This window comes from Carassius carassius, unplaced genomic scaffold, assembly GCF_963082965.1.
Source record: "Carassius carassius unplaced genomic scaffold, fCarCar2.1 SCAFFOLD_60, whole genome shotgun sequence".
Lineage (NCBI taxonomy): Eukaryota > Metazoa > Chordata > Actinopteri > Cypriniformes > Cyprinidae > Carassius > Carassius carassius.
In genome coordinates, this window is record NW_026775084.1 from 678557 (window position 1) to 685000 (window position 6444).

General features: G+C 38.0%; 11 non-coding genes across 11 annotated transcripts in view; all 11 read right to left on the reverse strand.

Annotated features, from left to right (window-relative positions):
• Positions 1-328: 328 nt before the first annotated feature.
• LOC132135585 (5S ribosomal RNA) lies at positions 329-447 on the reverse strand. Its single transcript, XR_009430522.1, has one exon. It is a non-coding gene; the product is annotated as a 5S ribosomal RNA (ribosomal RNA).
• Positions 448-943: 496 nt separating this feature from the next.
• LOC132134901 (5S ribosomal RNA) lies at positions 944-1062 on the reverse strand. Its single transcript, XR_009429874.1, has one exon. It is a non-coding gene; the product is annotated as a 5S ribosomal RNA (ribosomal RNA).
• A 489-nt stretch (positions 1063-1551) lies between these two features.
• LOC132135364 (5S ribosomal RNA) lies at positions 1552-1670 on the reverse strand. The gene has a single exon (XR_009430312.1). It is a non-coding gene; the product is annotated as a 5S ribosomal RNA (ribosomal RNA).
• Positions 1671-2167: 497 nt separating this feature from the next.
• LOC132134902 (5S ribosomal RNA) lies at positions 2168-2286 on the reverse strand. Its single transcript, XR_009429875.1, has one exon. It is a non-coding gene; the product is annotated as a 5S ribosomal RNA (ribosomal RNA).
• Positions 2287-2370: 84 nt separating this feature from the next.
• On the reverse strand, positions 2371-2489 carry LOC132136037 (5S ribosomal RNA). The gene has a single exon (XR_009430944.1). It is a non-coding gene; the product is annotated as a 5S ribosomal RNA (ribosomal RNA).
• An 812-nt stretch (positions 2490-3301) lies between these two features.
• Positions 3302-3420, reverse strand: LOC132134903 (5S ribosomal RNA). The gene has a single exon (XR_009429876.1). It is a non-coding gene; the product is annotated as a 5S ribosomal RNA (ribosomal RNA).
• Positions 3421-3917: 497 nt separating this feature from the next.
• Positions 3918-4036, reverse strand: LOC132134904 (5S ribosomal RNA). The gene has a single exon (XR_009429877.1). It is a non-coding gene; the product is annotated as a 5S ribosomal RNA (ribosomal RNA).
• An 84-nt stretch (positions 4037-4120) lies between these two features.
• Positions 4121-4239, reverse strand: LOC132136039 (5S ribosomal RNA). The gene has a single exon (XR_009430946.1). It is a non-coding gene; the product is annotated as a 5S ribosomal RNA (ribosomal RNA).
• Positions 4240-5050: 811 nt separating this feature from the next.
• On the reverse strand, positions 5051-5169 carry LOC132135586 (5S ribosomal RNA). The gene has a single exon (XR_009430523.1). It is a non-coding gene; the product is annotated as a 5S ribosomal RNA (ribosomal RNA).
• Positions 5170-5664: 495 nt separating this feature from the next.
• On the reverse strand, positions 5665-5783 carry LOC132134905 (5S ribosomal RNA). The gene has a single exon (XR_009429878.1). It is a non-coding gene; the product is annotated as a 5S ribosomal RNA (ribosomal RNA).
• A 599-nt stretch (positions 5784-6382) lies between these two features.
• Positions 6383-6444, reverse strand: part of LOC132134906 (5S ribosomal RNA) — a 119-nt gene continuing 57 nt past the window's right edge. Inside the window, exon 1 of the ribosomal RNA XR_009429879.1 lies at positions 6383-6444. This exon is cut by the window's right edge and continues 57 nt beyond it. This is a non-coding gene — a ribosomal RNA (5S ribosomal RNA).

The window sequence follows — 6444 nt, forward strand, 5'->3', positions numbered from 1 at the left end:
GACAATTAGTGAAAATTTTCAAAAGTACTAACCAGGCCCAAACCTGTTTCGGTTTTCTAAGACTGGGCATTGACTCTTTTTTTTTTTTTTTTTTTGCTAGGTTATTAGACAATTAGTGAAAAGTTCCAAAGCTACTAAACAGGCCCAAACCTGTTTCGGTTTTCTAAGACTGGGCATTGACTCTTTTTTTTATTTTTTTTTTATTTATGCAAAACTCTTAGATAATTACTGAAATATTCCAAAAGTACTAGGCTGCAAAGAGAGGGCTATTTAAAGATCAGCCACTATAACCGCCAGTGCATTATATAAGTAGAGAAGGAAACCTAAAAGCTTACAGCACCTGGTATTCCCAGGCGGTCTCCCATCTAAGTACTAACCAGGCCCAAACCTGCTTAGCTTCCGAGATCAGACGAGATCAGGCATAGCCAGGCTGGTATGGCCGTAAGCGAAGGAGGCTGCAAAGAGAGGGCTATTTAAAGATCAGCCACTATAATCGGTATTTCCAAGCAGTCTCCCATCCAAGTACTAACTGGGCCCAAACCTGCTTAGATTCTGAGATTGGGCATTGACTCTTTATTTATTTAAATTTTTTTTTTGCAAATTTATTACATAATTACTGAAAATTTCCAAAAGTACTAACCAGGCCCAAACCTGTTTCGGTTTTCTAAGACTGGGCATTGACTCTTTTTTTTTTTTTTTTTTTTTTTTTTGCTAGATTATTAGACAATTAATGAAAAGTTCCAAAACTACTAAACAGGCCCAAACCTGTTTCGGTTTTCTAAGACTGGGCATTGACTCTTTTTTTTTTTTTTTTTTTATTTATGCAAAACTCTTAGATAATTACTGAAATATTCCAAAAGTACTAGGCTGCAAAGAGAGGGCTATTTAAAGATCAGCCACTATAACCGCCAGTGCATTATATAAGTAGAGAAGGAAACCTAAAAGCTTACAGCACCTGGTATTCCCAGGCGGTCTCCCATCCAAGTACTAACCAGGCCCAAACCTGCTTAGCTTCCGAGATCAGACGAGATCGGGCATAGCCAGGCTGGTATGGCCGTAAGCGAAGGAGGCTGCAAAGAGAGGGCTATTTAAAGATCAGCCACTATAATCGGTATTTCCAAGCAGTCTCCCATCCAAGTACTAACTGGGCCCAAACCTGCTTAGATTCTGAGATTGGGCATTGACTCTTTATTTATTTAATTTTTTTTTTTGCAAATTTATTACATAATTACTGAAAATTTCCAAAAGTACTAACCAGGCCCAAACCTGTTTCGGTTTTCTAAGACTGGGCATTGACTCTTTTTTTTTTTTTTTTTGCTAGATTATTAGACAATTAGTGAAAAGTTCCAAAACTACTAAACAGGCCCAAACCTGTTTCGGTTTTCTAAGACTGGGCATTGACTCTTTTTTTTTTTTTTTTTTTTTATTTATGCAAAACTCTTAGATAATTACTGAAAAATTCCAAAAGTACTGGGCTGCAAAGAGAGGGCTATTTAAAGATCAGCCACTATAACCGCCAGTGCATTATATAAGTAGAGAAGGAAACCTAAAAGCTTACAGCACCTGGTATTCCCAGGCGGTCTCCCATCCAAGTACTAACCAGGCCCAAACCTGCTTAGCTTCCGAGATCAGACGAGATCAGGCATAGCCAGGCTGGTATGGCCGTAAGCGAAGGAGGCTGCAAAGAGAGGGCTATTTAAAGATCAGCCACTATAATCGGTATTTCCAAGCAGTCTCCCATCCAAGTACTAACTGGGCCCAAACCTGCTTAGATTCTGAGATTGGGCATTGACTCTTTATTTATTTAATTTTTTTTTTTGCACATTTATTACATAATTACTGAAAATTTCCAAAAGTACTAACCAGGCCCAAACCTGTTTCGGTTTTCTAAGACTGGGCATTGACTCTTTTTTTTTTTTTTTTTTTTTTTTTTGCTAGATTATTAGACAATTAATGAAAAGTTCCAAAACTACTAAACAGGCCCAAACCTGTTTCGGTTTTCTAAGACTGGGCATTGACTCTTTTTTTTTTTTTTTTTTTTATTTATGCAAAACTCTTAGATAATTACTGAAAAAATCCAAAAGTACTGGGCTGCAAAGAGAGGGCTATTTAAAGATCAGCCACTATAACCGCCAGTGCATTATATAAGTAGAGAAGGAAACCTAAAAGCTTACAGCACCTGGTATTCCCAGGCGGTCTCCCATCCAAGTACTAACCAGGCCCAAACCTGCTTAGCTTCCGAGATCAGACGAGATCGGGCATAGCCAGGCTGGTATGGCCGTAAGCGAAGGAGGCTGCAAAGAGAGGGCTATTTAAAGATCAGCCACTATAACTGCCAGTGCATTATATACGTAGAGAAGGAAACCTAAAAGCTTACAGCACCTGGTATTCCAAGGCGGTCTCCCATCCAAGTACTAACCAGGCCCAAACCTGCTTAGCTTCCGAGATCAGACGAGATCGGGCATAGCCATGCTGGTATGGCCGTAAGCGAACGAGGCTGCAAAGAGAGGGCTATTTAAAGATCAGCCACTATAATCGGTATTTCCAGGTAGTCTCCCATCCAAGTACTAACTGGGCCCAAACCTGCTTAGATTCTGAGATTGGGCATTGACTCTTTATTTATTTAAAAAAAATTTTGCAAATTTATTACATAATTACTGAAAATTTCCAAAAGTACTAACCTGGCCCAAACCTGTTTCGGTTTTCTAAGACTGGGCATTGACTCTTTTTTTTTTTTTTTTTTTTGCAAGATTATTAGACAATTAGTGAAAATTTTCAAAAGTACTAACCAGGCCCAAACCTGTTTCGGTTTTCTAAGACTGGGCATTGACTCTTTTTTTCTTTTTTTTTTTTGCTAGATTATTAGACAATTAGTGAAAAGTTCCAAAACTACTAAACAGGCCCAGACCTGTTTCGGTTTTCTAAGACTGGGCATTGACTCTTTTTTTTTTTTTTTTTTTGCAAGATTATTAGACAATTAGTGAAAATTTTCAAAAGTACTAACCAGGCCCAAACCTGTTTCGGTTTTCTAAGACTGGGCATTGACTCTTTTTTTTTTTTTTTTTTTGCTAGGTTATTAGACAATTAGTGAAAAGTTCCAAAACTACTAAACAGGCCCAAACCTGTTTCGGTTTTCTAAGACTGGGCATTGACTCTTTTTTTTTTTTTTTTTTTTATTTATGCAAAACTCTTAGATAATTACTGAAATATTCCAAAAGTACTAGGCTGCAAAGAGAGGGCTATTTAAAGATCAGCCACTATAACCGCCAGTGCATTATATAAGTAGAGAAGGAAACCTAAAAGCTTACAGCACCTGGTATTCCCAGGCGGTCTCCCATCCAAGTACTAACCAGGCCCAAACCTGCTTAGCTTCCGAGATCAGACGAGATCGGGCATAGCCAGGCTGGTATGGCCGTAAGCGAAGGAGGCTGCAAAGAGAGGGCTATTTAAAGATCAGCCACTATAATCGGTATTTCCAAGCAGTCTCCCATCCAAGTACTAACTGGGCCCAAACCTGCTTAGATTCTGAGATTGGGCATTGACTCTTTATTTATTTAATTTTTTTTTTTGCAAATTTATTACATAATTACTGAAAATTTCCAAAAGTACTAACCAGGCCCAAACCTGTTTCGGTTTTCTAAGACTGGGCATTGACTCTTTTTTTTTTTTTTTTTTTTTTTTTGCTAGATTATTAGACAATTAATGAAAAGTTCCAAAACTACTAAACAGGCCCAAACCTGTTTCGGTTTTCTAAGACTGGGCATTGACTCTTTTTTTTTTTTTTTTTTTTTATTTATGCAAAACTCTTAGATAATTACTGAAAAATTCCAAAAGTACTGGGCTGCAAAGAGAGGGCTATTTAAAGATCAGCCACTATAACCGCCAGTGCATTATATAAGTAGAGAAGGAAACCTAAAAGCTTACAGCACCTGGTATTCCCAGGCGGTCTCCCATCCAAGTACTAACCAGGCCCAAACCTGCTTAGCTTCCGAGATCAGACGAGATCGGGCATAGCCAGGCTGGTATGGCCGTAAGCGAAGGAGGCTGCAAAGAGAGGGCTATTTAAAGATCAGCCACTATAACTGCCAGTGCATTATATAAGTAGAGAAGGAAACCTAAAAGCTTACAGCACCTGGTATTCCAAGGCGGTCTCCCATCCAAGTACTAACCAGGCCCAAACCTGCTTAGCTTCCGAGATCAGACGAGATCGGGCATAGCCATGCTGGTATGGCCGTAAGCGAACGAGGCTGCAAAGAGAGGGCTATTTAAAGATCAGCCACTATAATCGGTATTTCCAGGTAGTCTCCCATCCAAGTACTAACTGGGCCCAAACCTGCTTAGATTCTGAGATTGGGCATTGACTCTTTATTTATTTAAAAAAATTTTTGCAAATTTATTACATAATTACTGAAAATTTCCAAAAGTACTAACCTGGCCCAAACCTGTTTCGGTTTTCTAAGACTGGGCATTGACTCTTTTTTTTTTTTTTTTTTTTGCAAGATTATTAGACAATTAGTGAAAATTTTCAAAAGTACTAACCAGGCCCAAACCTGTTTCGGTTTTCTAAGACTGGGCATTGACTCTTTTTTTCTTTTTTTTTTTTGCTAGATTATTAGACAATTAGTGAAAAGTTCCAAAACTACTAAACAGGCCCAGACCTGTTTCGGTTTTCTAAGACTGGGCATTGACTCTTTTTTTTTTTTTTTTTTTGCAAGATTATTAGACAATTAGTGAAAATTTTCAAAAGTACTAACCAGGCCCAAACCTGTTTCGGTTTTCTAAGACTGGGCATTGACTCTTTTTTTTTTTTTTTTTTTGCTAGGTTATTAGACAATTAGTGAAAAGTTCCAAAACTACTAAACAGGCCCAAACCTGTTTCGGTTTTCTAAGACTGGGCATTGACTCTTTTTTTTATTTTTTTTTTATTTATGCAAAACTCTTAGATAATTACTGAAATATTCCAAAAGTACTAGGCTGCAAAGAGAGGGCTATTTAAAGATCAGCCACTATAACCGCCAGTGCATTATATAAGTAGAGAAGGAAACCTAAAAGCTTACAGCACCTGGTATTCCCAGGCGGTCTCCCATCTAAGTACTAACCAGGCCCAAACCTGCTTAGCTTCCGAGATCAGACGAGATCAGGCATAGCCAGGCTGGTATGGCCGTAAGCGAAGGAGGCTGCAAAGAGAGGGCTATTTAAAGATCAGCCACTATAATCGGTATTTCCAAGCAGTCTCCCATCCAAGTACTAACTGGGCCCAAACCTGCTTAGATTCTGAGATTGGGCATTGACTCTTTATTTATTTAAATTTTTTTTTTGCAAATTTATTACATAATTACTGAAAATTTCCAAAAGTACTAACCAGGCCCAAACCTGTTTCGGTTTTCTAAGACTGGGCATTGACTCTTTTTTTTTTTTTTTTTTTTTTTTTGCTAGATTATTAGACAATTAATGAAAAGTTCCAAAACTACTAAACAGGCCCAAACCTGTTTCGGTTTTCTAAGACTGGGCATTGACTCTTTTTTTTTTTTTTTTTTTATTTATGCAAAACTCTTAGATAATTACTGAAATATTCCAAAAGTACTAGGCTGCAAAGAGAGGGCTATTTAAAGATCAGCCACTATAACCGCCAGTGCATTATATAAGTAGAGAAGGAAACCTAAAAGCTTACAGCACCTGGTATTCCCAGGCGGTCTCCCATCCAAGTACTAACCAGGCCCAAACCTGCTTAGCTTCCGAGATCAGACGAGATCGGGCATAGCCAGGCTGGTATGGCCGTAAGCGAAGGAGGCTGCAAAGAGAGGGCTATTTAAAGATCAGCCACTATAATCGGTATTTCCAAGCAGTCTCCCATCCAAGTACTAACTGGGCCCAAACCTGCTTAGATTCTGAGATTGGGCATTGACTCTTTATTTATTTAATTTTTTTTTTTGCAAATTTATTACATAATTACTGAAAATTTCCAAAAGTACTAACCAGGCCCAAACCTGTTTCGGTTTTCTAAGACTGGGCATTGACTCTTTTTTTTTTTTTTTTTGCTAGATTATTAGACAATTAATGAAAAGTTCCAAAACTACTAAACAGGCCCAAACCTGTTTCGGTTTTCTAAGACTGGGCATTGACTCTTTTTTTTTTTTTTTTTTTTTTGCTAGATTATTAGACAATTAGTGAAAAGTTCCAAAACTACTAAACAGGCCCAAACCTGTTTCGGTTTTCTAAGACTGGGCATTGACTCTTTTTTTTTTTTTTTTTTTTTATTTATGCAAAACTCTTAGATAATTACTGAAAAATTCCAAAAGTACTGGGCTGCAAAGAGAGGGCTATTTAAAGATCAGCCACTATAACCGCCAGTGCATTATATAAGTAGAGAAGGAAACCTAAAAGCTTACAGCACCTGGTATTCCCAGGCGGTCTCCCATCCAAGTACTAACCAGGCCCAAACCT